The 17,220-nt window shown below is 31.4% G+C and overlaps 1 long non-coding RNA gene across 3 annotated transcripts; it reads left to right on the forward strand.

Annotated features, from left to right (window-relative positions):
* The first annotated feature begins 583 nt into the window (after positions 1–583).
* On the forward strand, positions 584–5,819 carry LOC142634416 (uncharacterized). Of its 3 annotated transcripts, none has more exons than XR_012844169.1 (9): positions 584–829; positions 1,476–1,675; positions 2,005–2,143; positions 2,405–2,580; positions 3,323–3,435; positions 4,056–4,270; positions 4,483–4,583; positions 4,720–5,258; positions 5,361–5,819. It is a non-coding gene; the product is annotated as an uncharacterized LOC142634416 (long non-coding RNA). The 3 variants fall into 3 exon arrangements; XR_012844170.1 differs by having other exon boundaries at positions 1,476–1,665; XR_012844171.1 differs by lacking the exon at positions 4,056–4,270 and having other exon boundaries at positions 587–829.
* Positions 5,820–17,220: the final 11,401 nt, after the last annotated feature.

The following is a 17,220-nucleotide window of genomic DNA, read 5'->3' on the forward strand; positions in this document are numbered from 1 at the left end:
GATTATTACATTACGCTCTCTCCTCTCCACATATATAATTCCCCAAATATCCACATTTCCACTGTCCAACGCTCCATCCCATCAAGGCCAAAACGCCTCACCCTAACACCATACAGCCAATATCATTCATATGCAATAGAGTAACAAGTGATCTACATATACATATTCATAGCTTTGCTTACACATGCCATGCTTGCCCTTAGTAGCATTTTTTTTTTCTTGGTCTGCTTCCTTAGATAGGATCCTCACTAGAGACAATCTTCAGAATAGACCAATTATATGTGCTGTGCAAAAGGTGTAGGGAGTCTGTGGTCCATGGTTTTTGGTTTGTTTGCTATTCATTGGGTTATGCTGCATAAGGTTATTGAGATGTTCAATTGCTGGCCAGGTAAGTCGGCCTCAGGAGGTTTGTGCCACATTCTCTGTGTTGGCGTATTTGGCATAAACGAAATGCTAGATTTTTTTTTTTTTTGATTAGTAACATAAAATTTTTTTATTAAAAAGAACACAGCCCAAAACAAGATTATAGTAAAGTTATGTATGATTTAAATCATTTTGGATTGTGGGTAAAGTGTAGATTAATATTATATCATTTACGTTTTGACTAAATTTGATTTTTCTTATTATTCATTTATGTTTTAATATTATATCAACATGGGTCTTGCGAGTTGTCTTGATTTTGGGTATTTATTAGACTAATCTGACATAACTCTTTTTTTTGGGCATGTGGTTGGTTCTCTCTCTCTCTTTTGCTTCATAGCTTCATTCTCACACCTAAGAATCAAAACAATTAAACCCTCCCTGCCATCTCCATGGTCACACTCTTCGGGTTCGTGTTTTGTTTACTTGTTTCATTTCTTCTTATTGTAATTTGATTGAATTTCATTATTTGTATTCTTGAATGTGAAATAATGAAAGATTTGAAATTGGACATCTATTTGCTCTTAATCTCCCTTCTATTCTATAATATTGATGCCTGAAGTACATATGAACTTAATCATAGAGATTGTTGCAAACTATAATCTGCTTGCCATGAAATCATGAAGTTTATTAGAGGACTTTCATTATTTCATGTCCTTGTTTTTTAATGACTTACCTAGAGTTACATCCTTGATCAAAAATAAAAAATTGCATATTCGGTTGTTTATTGTTGTTGGAATGCTTCTTATTTCTCCTATCATTTTTGGGCATAGTGTTGAGACTTGACTTTGGCATATTGTACCCCAAAAGAAATTTTTAGTGCTACAGAAATGCAGGTAAAACCACAACAGAGAGGAGCAGAAACTTTTAAAATTATAGCAGTGTTTTCCTCTCTTACCAGCTCCCATCACTGTTTCTCTGTGCCTAACTGCAATGAACTTATGAGATTGTTTATAACACCTTGCTAGTATTCAAATTCTTTAACACTTAACACACTGCTATTATTTGAATTCTTTAACACTACATGGGGATGATATCTTTGTGTCTTTTACTAGAGAGGAGGTTGAGCTTTTAGGGATGGTTTTGATGGAGTAAGGGAGTGGGATTGTCTTGGTTAGTGATTTGCCCATTACAAGCCGGCCTACTATTGTGCAGCTACCAGATCGAATCTAGTCCAAAAGGGTTGAGAAAGATGGGTTGGCCAAGGATGACAGAAGAAGTCAGAAACCTCATTGGCTCTCAATGGTAATATAATGTATGTTCTTTAATATTTAAATCTTTCGGTTGTAACTTCTTCCACTGTTCTCTTTAAACTTGTTTACTTATATCTGAACAAATGTTAAGAATCATTAAATTATCATCTTTGGTCAATCCAGGGTGCTAAGTGGGACACAGCTATTTAGTAGCTAAGAACCTAGGTCAATTAGTATTCTCAAGAATGGTCTTATTTCTTTCCAATTAATGGTCTTAAATCTTTCTGACACATTTCTCTTCCAATTATTCGTCTTAATCAAATCAGCCAATTTATAATGAAAAGTTAAATTAGCTTCACCTAAATATTGTGGCTGAATTAGTTTCATGCAGGATTCATAGCAATGTATGCTAACTGTGGTGAGGACTTGTGCTTGATTCTTGAGTTACCTTTTTACCTTGAAGGAGCTGGTGGAGAATTTGAAAATTAGCTACTCCAGGATGTGAGTCTGCGGATATCTCAAAGATGAAGGTATGGATACTTGTATGCATTCTGTTGCTTTGGTGTTAAATGTGTTGTTTGTCAAGCCTGGCAATTGTGAGCAGATCACCTTTGAAAATTAGTAGAGAAATGAAAAGAAAAACCTTGTAATGACCAGAAAGTTTCTGTATTTTGGCTTAAAAGAAGATTACATTGAGTACATGTATTTATAGGTAAGAATCTACAACCTAGAAGGAAAGGCCAGACCAATCCCTATAATCAGTTTTTAATTGATACAAATCAACTCTCTAGAATCATGGGGGAGATGAGCTGAGAATCTGGTGTTGAAATATGGTGCTGAAATCAAGGCAGCCAATCAAATCTGGGAATCACTGAACAAGAAAGAACTCGAAGAGGAGTATTTTGTAGCAACTAATTCTAGCATTAAAGGCTTGGCTATAATTTCCTTTGTTATGCTTTCAGTCATGGTAAGACATAAAGTATTTTCAATTGCTTAAGTTCATATATACTTAAAAGTAATCATGAAATCTTTTGAAAGTAATCAAGTTTTTTTGTTTCTTGGGATCACTTTACGAAATTGAAGAAGATGGTTATCTAGTCTTAAATGTTTAGGTTTGTTATTGTCTTATTGATACGTTATCTTCATGTTATTTGTTTCTTTCTAGATTTTTCCTACAATCTGATGGGCAAAAAATAGGACTTATTTTGCTTCTGTTGCAGATCCCATGTACATGATCTGCGCTATTCCAAGCAATGCTTTTGAAAATCTGTGTTGCATTCCCTTTGCTCACAACCATTCATGGCACTCTAAGTGGGAGACATGCTTACATACCATTCCATTTAAGTTCCTTCATAATTTGAATTAACTTTATATTTTCCTTACTACAAGTGTATATTCAAAATTTCATTAATTCGTAGATGCAGCAAAAAACAAGCTTAATTTGGTGTGCTGGTTATCTTTAGTAGCTAATCTAATTTGGTGCCCCTGAAAAGAAATCTCGTTAATTGGCCTAACATCACTACATATTATTTTTATTTAGAGTTTTTAATGCTTGAAAATTATTAAGAATAAAGAGAGTGCCCTAAGGGTCCAATTTTTTATTTTTATTTATTTTTTTATAATCATTACTTTTGAAAGTTATACACTTTGGTACTTGCTAGTTATCAAGTTTTAAATCAATATCCAATGTTTTGTTTCTTGTTTCAAAGGCTGAAGTGTTCTGTCAAGTATGGAGGTGACAACCAGGCGAGAAGGAGAAATCACAAATATCTTGGCTTTGTTAATTGGATTAAGTAAGAGTTGGATATTATTCTATAGTAAGGTATATCTGGATATTCTTCTTAGTCTTCTGTCTATTTTCCTTATCATTTTCTCCATCCATAATATTTTGCGCTGAAGCAACATTTGACAAAGGGCCACAAAAGAAACTCTTTTATCTTTTTGTAATGGTAGGAAGGCAAGCGTGATGTTTCATTTCTAGAGTGGTTTATATTATATTGTGGCAGATGAAAGGTGAGCTTGGTAATTGACCAATTGTCACTGTATGAATTATCTAGCTTTAATTTTTGAGATTTATCATCTACTTTGATAATAATCAAAGTTTAGTGTTGTGGATTTAGGAGGTTAAAAATAGAAGCATGTAGATTTCTTGTCTTAGTGATTAAGGAGTTATGCGCCTTGGTAGAGGGGAAAGAGTGGGATGAAGCCTGGTTTCTTACCATTGGTTTGACAGGTGCACAATTTTGGAATGAAGTTTTGAAAAAGGACATAGCTGAATTAGTAGAAGTCAATATGGGGGGGGGGGGGGGGGGTGGGGTTGATATTGAAGCATTGAAGTCATATTACATTAGTTGAATCTGGGCTCTTCAATTCTAATTCACTCACAAGTACCTTTATGTTCTTCTTGTGATGCTGTTACATTTCCAACCTTAATGGTCCCAGGAATGTTTTGATCTCATTCAAGAACATCATGCAAAAATGTCCCATTCTCATTTGGCCTTATCCAATGTAAACATCATCAGCAGAAGGCTGTGTGTGTACGAAAGGTCCTCTATCACTTCCAAGATGCAGCAGCAATAAATTTTACCTGGATTGCTGGTTTCTTTGATTGTCTATCTAGTTTGATGACATATGAAAGCAAACTAGATTTTTGTACAGTAAGTGTAACACCTTTATTTGGCATTCCATCTATGATTTTGAATGCTTGAAACCTTTTTTAATTTTAAGTAACATTTTTTTAGAAGAAAGAGGGAAGCCCTCATAGCTCAAATATATACTTGCTAATCATTCAGTCCTAATGTTATAGGGTTAGGTACTTGCTATTTATCAAGTTTCTAAGTCAATATCCTATGCTTGTTCGTTGTCTCAGAGCCAAATTCTTTCTCAGCATGGAAGAGTGCAAAGAATGGGAAGTGGCTGCCAGTAGGGATGAAGATATTCTGAATACTTTGGCTTCATTAGCTAGATTAGGTAACAGTCACGTAATCTATTTACCTAGAACAACATTATTTGAAGTGAAATGAATTTATCATTGGTTTATTGTGACTTCTATCCTGTCTCATGTCAATCATGTCTCACTCAAGGAGTATCCTCTGCTTTTTCCCAGCTTAAAGATATGGACAATTACAAAACACAAGAAAAACAGAAGTGCTCTATCCCTCTTCCTCCCCCCTCCCTTGTCTAAGATAAAGTATGTTACTTCTAATTGATGCTTATTATCCAGCCACAAGAAACAATTCCCACTTTACAAGGGAGTTCCGAGGGTGAGCACTTGGACATATGAGCATGGACTCTGAACTGCCAAGGAAGCATGTGTTCCCTTTGTACATTTAATGTTGCCCCAAATTTGTCCTTCAAATATTGCTCTGATACCTTATTAGGTTCTCCATTTGGCAAGCTGTTGGTCAGTTTTGTTCTATCTTTCTCTCCATTAATCTGTTCGTTTGATTGTCACTCATGATTCAGATCACTGACAAGGCTCATTAAGCCAGTAGCACAACCTGTTTTTGAAGTTATTAGCATGGAGAATGTGGTGTTGTATGCTAGAGTATTATTGTGGTGATGATATGAAAGATGGCCGCCAATTTCATTCTTCATAGCCCTACTGTCCTCTGTTTTCTCCTTGTCAATATGCTTATATTGAAGGTTTGCATTTTTTCCTGTGGACTTGAAGTGTCTTGAGCATACATTTATGGTGACTGTTAATAAAGTCCTTTGTTGTTTAATCATCACATTTTTCTTTTGCAGCCTGATTGTCCACACTTTTTGTGGAGTTCGTGCAGAGTCTGGCATAGATTTTGGTGGTAATACTTCATAACTTATGTAGTCTAGGTAAACAATATATTCTTCTTGTTATCATGAGGTGCTTTTCTGTTTGCTTTTCATTTTACTTAATAGAATGATGTAAATGTGTTAAGTGGTTATCTATGTTTTAAACCATTTTATAATCAAATTTCATAAATTTCATAATAAAAAATTTTCATCTATCTTAATTGTGCAATCCATTATGGCAAAGTGACTATGCATAATCACTTTAGCTTTTATATATCAGGACACGACGGTTATGTCCTGTTGTGTGCAGAATAGTTGAATAGTGGATTAAGAGGTCTAGTCCAACCTTCCTTTTCCATTTTGTTTTTCTAATTTGAACAGAATATCAAACTCTTCTCTCTAATCATCTTGCATTGTAGATTTATCTGAATCTCTCCCATTTTGTAAAACTAGATGATATCCCGCACGATGTGCGGACTACTTTACTATTTCATTTGAAATTATTTTTATATATATTAAAATCTACATATAATACTTAATACTTATTTTATTGTATAATATTTATGTTTTCCCATAATATTGTTAAATACTTTGAAACTTGATTTTTTTTTAATTCATAATTTATTTTAAAAATTGTATAACATTGTAAGATTATAATATATCAATATTTACCGTTAATAGTAGATTTTATTTTTCAAACTGATTAAATGATTTTTAAATCTACAAATAAGAATTTAAAATGTAAAATATTTTTATATCCTATAATTACGTAAATTTAAGAAACATCTGAAACACTTTCTCAATCACTCTATTCTCACAACCAAATATGGAGACCTTGATCATAAACACCCAATTAATTATCTCAATGGAATTAAGGAAATCATTTGTAAGTATCAACATAAAGAGAACGTGATTAAACTAAGAGAAATTTGCTAAAAACACATTCATTTATCAAAATTTAATTGGCTTTAATTAGGCTTCTATATCCTTTGAAAAAAGGAGAAAAATACTTTTAAGTCACCATTGATTTTTGTTTTTACCACTATGGCTACATAAAAAGAAACCTACAAATTATGAATTCTAACACAAAATTTTTATAAAAAAATTAAAAAAGAAGAAGTTAACTTCATAAATAATTAATTAAAATGTTCCCTTTTCTTTTTCTTTAGTTCTAAAATAAAATATATTTATAACTTTCTCAAACCAAAATCTCAAACACCCAAAGACTCTAAACGAATCATCACCTTCACAAAATCTACTATGTCTGACTGGAACATCAAAACCGTAAGCTACCGTCACCGAATAAAAAATGCAAACCCTATTCCTTGGTCATAGCCTACTTATACGAGTTACGATCAAATGATGCTGCAACGTTGGAGTTATGTAGGTATCATTAAAATGTTGAAGCTAAATGATATCATTTTTTGTCAAAGTATATTTGAGATAGAATAATATGAAAGACTAAGGACTTGTATATAAAGGAGTAAAAGTGAAAATGATGAATGGAAATGTAAAGAGTTTTGTGTATGTAAGAGATGGAAGGTCTTGAAAAATTGAACCAAATGAAATAAATAGTAGTTTTAAAACATTGAATAAAAAATGTAAAAAAAAAAATTAGTCTTGAAACATTGAACCAAAAAAAATAAAGATTCTCTATTTTTAAATTTGTTTTTATCTCTAATATGATTTAAGGATATCTCAATTCTCTTCATAGAGTATGCCACGTGACAGGACCTCATGCAACTCATGCTCTCTTGCATGAGGTCTCTGCTTATATATATATATATATATATTGATTTTGCAAACTATTATTGGTTTGTTTTTGGGCTCAATTCCATATAGAGGGTGTTTGGATACGGATTATTCGCGTTGCGTTTCCTTTGCTGCGTTTTCCTTTTCCTTTTTTTTTTTTTTTTTTTTTTGGTCACGCGTTTCAGGATGCAGAGGCTACTGTTCATACACTGTGCATGAACAGTAGCCGCAATAGTGGACCAATTCAACCGTGAACAGTGCACTGTATACTGTTCATGGACCCACAAAATTCACTTTTCAGCAACTTTTCATTAAAAATGGGTCTCACAGTACTATTCACATATTTAAAAATTATTTTGCTACAGTGTTTTCAGTTTTCAGTTTCAGCAAAATAAGTTCTATCCAAACGGACCCATAATGTTTAATTACGAAAATGGTCTTATCCAACATACAGATATATACTACAATATTTAATAATCTGTACTTTACTCAGAATTTGCTACAACTAGCGGATGGGGAATCAAAACACTAGAATAGTCTAGAAGAGCTTAGACGTGCAGACTATTTACTTTTTTTACTAGAGAAGGGAAATATGAGAGTCGTTTGCCCATTATGGTCAACTAGATAATGTCCTGCATGATGTACGGACACTTTACAATTTTATTTGGAAATAATTTTTATGTTTTCTTTTTAAGGTTCATGTATAATATTCATTTTGTTGTATATAGTATTTATGTTTTTCCAAACTATTGTCGAATGCTTTAAAGCTCCTTTTGCGTAATTCATATTTATAATTTTTCTTATTCTAGAAGTAGTTCCAAACTATTGATTGACTTTTATTTACTAATATTGATATATGAGATTGAAATTGTATAGTTCTTAGGCATTCTTAGGAGACCATACCATATTATAAATTTAATATTAAAAATAATATGTAGAAACATTGGAACTAAATCGCAGTTACATTATGCAAAATAAGGTATAATGAAAATACTTACTTTCCAAACTGATGGTATGTCCTTTTCTTTAATTAGCGTTATTAGAGTATCCGTGCAATTATCCTCAATGTTCATATTCAAAATAATTTTAGTATTTAATAGATGTGTGAGGCAAGCTCCCAAGCGTTCAAATATAGTATAAGGAAATTTAGCGAAAAAAAAAAATAGTATAAGGAAAATTTGAAAAAAAAAAAATCTAAAAGATTTCGTACGATTTTTGAAATTTATATAAAATAACTTCATGTTAACAATTAACAAATTTTCTCAAATCTATTAAATTATAAACCTCATTCATAATTTTAAATACAATTCTAATAGTTCACACCTATAAGGGAAAAACAATTATTTCATTTATGTGTGTGCAATACAATACATTAGTATCAAAGTAAAAGTATAAAAGAAAAAAAAAATACAAAATGACATAGAGAATAAGTATAAAAAAGTAAAAAAAATAATTAAAAAAAGTGAAATATGGGTTGAAGGTTGACAGAATAGTATACTGAAAGGAAACCTCTGGAAGGGACTTCTCCCGGGAAGAGTAATTGTGGGCCTGAAATAGCCCATAATACCATGAAAAATGGGGAAAGCCCAAAATGTATCTGCTGTAGCACAACCTGAGCAAATTTGATACCTAACAACTTGGGCAAGCCGAAACAAATAGGGCTTAAGACCCTTCTATTTTTATAACCCAATACTGAAAAATGGGCCGTAAAGGCTCAAACCTTTTGTACAAGGGGATAAGAGCAAACTTGTCTATCCACATTAGAGAGAACTTGCACAAAAGATATTTGGTACATTGTGCTTTATCTTGATTAGGTGGCAAATTAATCTTTTTATTTGCAAGCTTCTTCTTCTCATGTGGCGTTGCTTGGGGAAAGAGCAATTATAGGGTATATAATGCCAAAAGGATATATATAGTTTACTGGTTTGGTGGGTTGTGCTTTTCATGGTTAGGAAACAAATTAATTAAGCTTCTTGTTGATTAATTTACTTGTTCCCATATGATGTTGCATGGGAAACACAAAGCTAGATTGTATAAAAAAAGGTACGTAGTGGAGTCCACTACTTGTTGGTGTATTTTTCTCTTTTAATTAACAATAGCCACTTGCATATTAAACAAGTTGCTTGCCACCTAATCAAGGAAAGCACAACTGAAGTTCAGCACATGCTGTTTATCAAAAAAAAAAGAAAAGCACAACTTACCTAACGGAGTGGACCACTTAAAGCACTCACATATATAAGTTCAACTGGGGCAAGAGCATATTGGTTTTTAGAATATGGATTTGCTTTCTTGTTTTGTGTGTGCAGTCAGTGATTTATTGAGAAACAAAAGAATCCTCCACCATCTACGCATCAACAGCTCTACCCAATGCAAAAGGAAAGCAATTGGCTCGGTCATCAATGTAAACGCACAAATGTACGTAGGGAATGGACCCTACATAATTTTCCTTTGATCGTGCTTAGTGGAATTATAATAACCCCACTCAATTGTGTAAATATGTTATTTAAAAACATGTTGTGTTGTGTATAGGAAACCTGAGACCCCATTTTTTGATGGTCTTCCTCCTTTGTTTGTTCTCACATGATCATTTATTTTCAAACAAGTTGTTTGTTGACCCTACACAATTTTCCTTCAATCATGCTTAGTGGAATTTACATAATTTTTCTTCAATCATGCTTAGTGGAATTATAATGACCCCTACATAATTTCCCTTCAATCATGCTTAGTGGAGTTATATGGACCCTTACATAATTTTCCTTTAATCATGCTTAGTGGAATTATAACAACCCCACCCAATTGTGTAAATATTTTATTTTCAAACAAGTTGTGTTATGTATAGGAAACCCTAAGACCCCCATCCCATCTTTTTCAAAAAGAAAAACAGTATGACATGGCTGATGAGGTGGCTTAATAGGAGCATAACAACATTAAATGCTACGTCTCAGCTTTTAGATATATAGGAGCATAGCAACATTAAATGCTACATCTCAGCTTTTAGATCATTTATTTTCAATCATGCTTAGTGGAATTATAATGACCCCTACATAATTTCCCTTCAATCATGCTTAGTGGAATTTACACAATTTTCCTTCAATCATGCTTAGTGGAATTATATGGACCCTTACATAATTTTCCTTTAATCATGCTTAGTGGAATTATAACAACCCCACCCAATTGTGTATAAATTTTATTTTTTTATTTTCAAACAAGTCGTGTTATGTATAGGAAACCCTAAGACCCCCATCTTTTGATTGCTTCCTCCTTTGTTTGTTCTCACATGATCATATATTGTCAAACAAGTTGTATGTTGTCCCTACATTTTTTTTAGAAGAAAGTTGAAGTCAATTTGGGTAGTTGAATAATCAAATATATATATATATATATATATATATATATATATATATATATATATATAGATTTGTCGCTAACTTGTGCGATGCGTAGAAATAACTATTGAATGAGTTTCAAGAAAAAAAAAAGACATTATTTTTTAGTTTGAGTAGTAAGCAAAGACGCATAAAATTTTAAAAAAAAAATTGAAAAAAATGGCACAAAGTTTTATTAGTTAGGCAAAAGAAAACAATGTTATTTTATTTATTAGTAGTTTTTTGTGAGAAAGAATAAGGAACAAAATATTGCGTATCTAGTTTAGTTTGTGTAATATATAGGTATATATAAAATAGTTTGTAATATATATGTCAAAAGGTGTCTTTTGAAATGTCATAACTCTTTAAATTTGATATACCAAAAGGTATCTATTGAAGAGTCATAACCCTTCATATTGGATATATTAAAAGGTACATATTAACCGAAAATGTGTCTATTTAATGAAAATACGCCTATTGAATGAAAATGTGTCTATTAATCGAAAATGAAAATTGAAAAGGCACAACTTTTCGATGTTTTTAAATATATACATGACATTAATTTATGTAATCACATGACACAATATGAAGTAGTCAACAAAAAATCAAATATTTTGCTTTTATATTACATAAATGTAAGTAAAAAAAAGGGACATTAGAGCATAATTAAGTGAATAATCGTGGCAGCTCTGCCTAGATTTAATGGTTCCAGCACTAGTACAAGACTAGTTAGGCAATAAGGTTGTCAATTTCTTTTTTTCTTTTCTTTTTTTTTTTTTTTTTTTGATTTGGAAGGTTATCCATTACTATAACTGAGCTCAAGGCAATAAGAATATTAATGGGTTCATTATTGGTCTGTCACCATCAGTGAGTTACAAATTACGATACAACAACAGGTAGCATCCTGTGGGGAAGACCTTTTGTGGAGTTGTGGACTTTCGCTACATACTTTTGCAATCTAGTCACATCATCGGTCTATTTTTTGTATTGCAGTTATAGAGATAATCAGCTAGCAGCAACAATAACAATTTATCCAGGTCCTAAGCAGTGGCGGAGCCAGTATTTCAACTTAGGGGGCAAGATTAAATGACACTTCGATACTCATTATTATGATCATGTTTCTTCGTAAGCTCAATTAATTACATGTGTGTGTATATATTTCATATCATTAAAATAAAGAAAACAAAAATAATCAAATTATAGTAAATAAAAAAAAATCTAAATACATAATGTTGAAATTAAAATAAATTGAGAAAATAAATTAATGTAGGAGTATTATGAATATAATAATATACCTATAAAGTTGTATTAATGTTTCAGTGCCTTGCATTCTTTTAAAAAAAATTTGTAGAATTAAGTATATGTTTCTTTATTTGTTTAAGTAGTTAAAATTAAGATTTATAGAAAGAGTATGAAACTGAGAAAAAATTAGAAGAAAATATAAGTCATGTCAAGGATACAATAAAAATTCACAGTAATTTCACAACATTCCTCAACTTAGCACATAATCTCATACATGTGGGTCATTAGAAAAAAAATTAAATTATATATTGTGATTTACATCCTGAATGGAAAGAACACAAAATAGATTTTTTTAATGCTCTATACATAAAAAGAAGGTGATTTCAATTTTTTCATCATTGACTTTTTTATGTCTAAAAAATACCAGTTTGTAATTTGTAGTTTGTATTATATACTGTGACCTTGTGAGAAGCAAAGAAACTCTATAATAGTGAATTTAACTATTTAAATGGCCCACTAAGAAAAGACGAAATCTAGTATGGTGATTGTTTTTTTCTCTTATAGTAACATGTTTTCTAATATGTGTAGGGACAATTTAGGCTTTCTAACATCAAACTCTATTATTCTACTATTATATAAGCTTCTCAAAAAAAAAAAAAAAAAACTATTATATACAAATTTTGGGGCAGGTCAGGGGGCAGCTGCCCCCCCCTTGGCTCCGCCCCTGGTCCTAAGAATCTTGAAAGTGAGTTTTTTTGGTCACTCATTTTCAGCTAGTGACAGCTATCAAGCATAGTACATTTGCCTTTTGACTCTACTTTTCTAACTTGATTATTTAGAGCTCCCCTATAATAAAGACATTAGTAGCACAGCCAACCTCTATTAATTTATAAAATGATTAAAATCTATATTAATAGCACAGCCTACCGTTCTTGAAGACTTGTTTCACTTGTTGGTTTATTTTTAATTTATTTATGAACACTCATTGGTTAATTAGGTGAGTGGGGAGGAACCAAAATAAAAAATAAAAAAATGGCATAGAGCTTTCAATCAATGAAGGCCAACGTGCAACTCGTTGGGTTGGAATTTGGAAACAGCCAGGCACGACAAATTTCCTCTATATAATGACCTTCAATTATTTTAATGCCCACTCTATGGACATTATTATTACTAGTACCACAGACAATTTCAAGGACCTGTCGCGCGTTTTACTTTTTTATTACTATTATTTTTTTTATAAATAAAGTAGTGGCTGACAGGTGCTTTCAATTAATATCAGCCAACGTGACGTGGACCAACTCTATCCTTGTAAGAACACCCTTATCAAATATTTTAAAAAATTTATTATTTACTTTCTCAAAATTTATATTTATAACATATAATACACCATTTTACAATACAATTTATATCAAAATTTCTAATTTTTTTTACAATTTCATTTAAATATTGTTTCTTTATTATTTTTCATTAATTTTTTATTTTTCCTCTCTAAAAGTAATATAAAAGTGGGCTCCACGGAATAAAAAAGTAATATAAATTTTTACAATTGATGAATAGTGCCCTTTCATATTTGAAATGACACTATTTATCAATTGTAAAAATTTTACAATATGAAAGGTTTGATAAGAATGCTCTAATTTGTAGGGTTTCAAATTTTATTATGAATCAAATTTTTACCTTAGCGTAAAAAAAATAAAGGGTAAATTTCTTTTATAAATCTTGAAGTTTAGACTAATGCCAATTAAGTTCAAGATTTTTCAAAATTTATTAATTTAGTTCTTAAAACTAATTTTTTTCCCTTAAAATTGTTAGGCCAGTTAGTTATTTTTCTCAACTATTTTAGGAACTAAGTTAACTTTAAGAATTAAATTAATTATACAAAATGTTGTGACATGTTACCCTCGTGACTTTGCCATGAAAGGGCAAATAAAAAATAGTATATGATATCATGAATTATAAAAGAGTAGCTAATAGAATAAGGGTTAATTATAAAAGAGTAACTTTCTCATAATCTATATATCAAATAAAAGTCATATTAATTCTAGGGATTATGGGAAAGTTGAGCTATAAAACTATTTATTATTTTTTGTTGTGTGTCCAACAAAAATGTGTAGGGTTCAAATCCACTTCAAATTTTTAGTATTTCTCTCTCAATTTCAAATTATATCAAGCTAAGCAATTGAATAACTGAATATCCAATAATTGAATATCAAAATTTCAAATATCCTAGCCGTTGAAGCAATTGAATATCTAGTAAAAAAATAATTTCAATGCAAATTTAAAATATCAATAAGAGTAAGACCTTACTAAAGATTCACTTATATTTCACTTGTACTGATAAGGAAAGATTTACAAATTTTAGAGTTTGATTACGAATTGGAAGAATAGAAAGGACTACGAATAGAAAATTCATTTGATCACATTTGCTTTCTTGGTGTATCACGTGTTTACTACTATTTTTATCTTATTGTGTCGGCAGAATAATGTTTGTCAAATTTACATTGGTGAAATGTTTTCACCTTTTGCCAATTGTGGACTTTTGTCACATACTTTTGAAGTTTGGTCACACAACTTGTCTTTTTTTAATTCTTTTTTAGGGAATTTTTAAAAAATTATTAATTCTTGTGGGAAGTAGAAGATAGTTTTTTAATTTATTTATATATATATATATATATATATATATCTTAATTATTAAGGGGGGAAGGAATATTCAAACTCTTTACTCTCAATTGATATATTAAAAAGCATGAAATGACTTAAAAATTATTGACAAATAAATTAATTTAGAGTTGATTATAAAAGACCGCTTTAAAATAAGAGTTCTCCAACGGCCAGAACATAATGTTACAACATTTTTATAGCATGTGAAGCGTCAATCTACCATAGATCAACAAAAAATAAAACAAGATTCAATGGTTCCAGCACTAGTATATGACTAGTTAGAGCATCCACACTAGCTCATGTAAAAACTTCTAAAATAAACATAACTACCAATTTTACACATTTTGAGCAAAAAAACACCCACATCAGTGGGTTTAAAAATGTCTAAAATTTTGTAAACCCATCCCCGAGCTACAGTAACCGTGTATATTAACACAGTCACTGTAGCTCATTTATACAATTATTTTATAATTTCCGTTCGCTCCTTTTTTTTCTCTCTCCTTTCCATGCTCAACCAACCCAGCTAAAACTCAACTCCTCATCCTCTTCTTTTTCCTCAAATGCACACAAACACACCCACACACAAACACATCCATACAAAAAATCAACACAGACACTTGCTCAAAAAAAAAAAAAAAACATAAATACACAAACATAGATCGGCGCTTGATCGGAGCGTGGATCAGAGCTAGGGAGAGTAGATCGGAGCTCGGATTGGAGCTAGGGAGAGTAGATCAGAGCTCGGAGCGAGTGGATTAGAGCGTATCGGAGTGGATCGGAGCTCAGATCGGTGCTTGGAGCGACTGGATCGGAGCGTATCGGAGTGGATCGGTGCTCGGAGCGACTGGATCGGAGTGGATTGGTGCTCGGAGCATATCAGGGAGGATCGGAGAGTTGATCTGGGTAGAGAGAGAGAGAGAGAGAGAGTGAGAGAGAAATGAAGAGAAGGAGAGAGAGAGAGAGAAATGAATCAGAAATGAAGAGAAGGAGAGATAGAGAGAGAGAGAGAGAAATTAATCAGAAATGAAGAGAGGCGCGTATAGGTAGTTGGAGAGAAATAAAAAAATAAAAAAAAAGTGAGGAAATTATTATTTAATTAATAGATGTAGTAGAATAGATGAACTGATGTGGGTTATTTGTAAAAATGAATGTGTAAAATTTTAAAAGGAAATTTTTGTGTAAAATAGACGAAATTTTTACATGAACTGATGTGATTGCTCTTAGGCAATAAGGTTATCCATTACAATAACTGAGCTCAAGGCGATAAAAATATTAATGGGTAAATTATTGGTCCTTCACCATCTGTGGGGAATCCCTTTTGTCAAGTTGTGGACTTTTGTTACGTACTTTTCCAGTCTAGTCACATCACCGGTCTATTTTTGAATTATTTCACGTTTGTCCAAAAGAGTAGGGGGACATTTTTTTGTGTTACAGTTGCAGCGATAATTTTTTTGGTCTAGTCAATGTGTGCCTAATTATTTCACATTTGTCCAAAGGAGTAGGGGCTAATTTTTTTTATTACAGTTGCACAGATAATTTTTTTTTGGTCTAGTCAATGTGTGCCTAATTATTTTACATTTGTCCAAAGGAGTAGGGGTCACATTTTTTTGTATTACAGTGCAGAGATAATCTTTTTTGGTTCCTTTAACCCATTTATTTTTTAAAATATTTTTTTGAAAATTGAGAAAATATTTTTAAAAATAATTAATTATTGTGTATGGCATATATTAGCAAAATCTATCCTTTTTTTTGCTGAATGCAGTTGCAGAGATAATCAGTCAACAGCAATAATAACAATTCATCCGGGTCCTCCTAAGAATCTTGAAAGTAAGTTTTCTTGGTCCCTCGTTTTCACCCATTGACAGCTATCAAGCATAGTACATTTGCCTTTTGTATAATGACATTACTAGCACAGCCAATCTGTATTTTCTAGTGATAAGTAGTTTCAACCTCTATTAATTTATAAACTCTATAGTTGTTTGTTATCATATATTGGTGTTGAATTTGATTATCAAAAATATAGTAGGTGATGAATTTTGGTAATAAATTTATTTAGAATCTTAATAAGATGTACTTATTTTTAATATTTGTGATTTTTGGTTTAGTTTTCCCAAATATATTTGTATATTTGTATATTATATTATTGCCCTTTGCTCATATTATAATGGTGTACAGTATATGTGAAATACTCTGTAAAGTATGTAAAGTGCTTTCATCTAACTCGTTAATCATGATTTTCATCTTTTAAATAGCACGAAACAACCTAAACACTTGTTTTTAAATACCATTTTACATGTGAACAAGAAACTAAGCAAGTTTTTGGTGTAGGCGAGAATTGAACCCCAAATCTCTTATACAACCATCAAAAATTTTACCATTTAAGCTAACTAGAACCCACATTATATATGTACTTTTAAATGGTCTTTTAAAGGAAAGAATATAATCTTTTACAGCTAATAGCCACACTAACTTACCTTTTTTTTTTTATAGAAACAAACACACACATATTAGCCGTTGAAAAACGCATAATGCATAGTTTATGCCCAATAGTAATTGTCACCAATATTAGCTACATAATTATTAGTTTACCGTTGATAACTTGATATATTACAATAAATTCCGTAACCATTTACTATTGAATTAAACATGATTTTAATATGGAAGGTTTTACTAGTCCATATTAGGCCAATATGTACGGCCAAAAGGATAGAGACAGTAAGAGGAAATAGGGTCGGTTTTATCTTCTCACCATTACATCATTACATGCATCAACAAATATTTGCATTATATTATCTTCTTCTTTTATGAAAATAATA

Source organism: Castanea sativa, chromosome 5 (assembly GCF_040712315.1).
Source record: "Castanea sativa cultivar Marrone di Chiusa Pesio chromosome 5, ASM4071231v1".
In the NCBI taxonomy this organism is placed as follows: domain Eukaryota; kingdom Viridiplantae; phylum Streptophyta; class Magnoliopsida; order Fagales; family Fagaceae; genus Castanea; species Castanea sativa.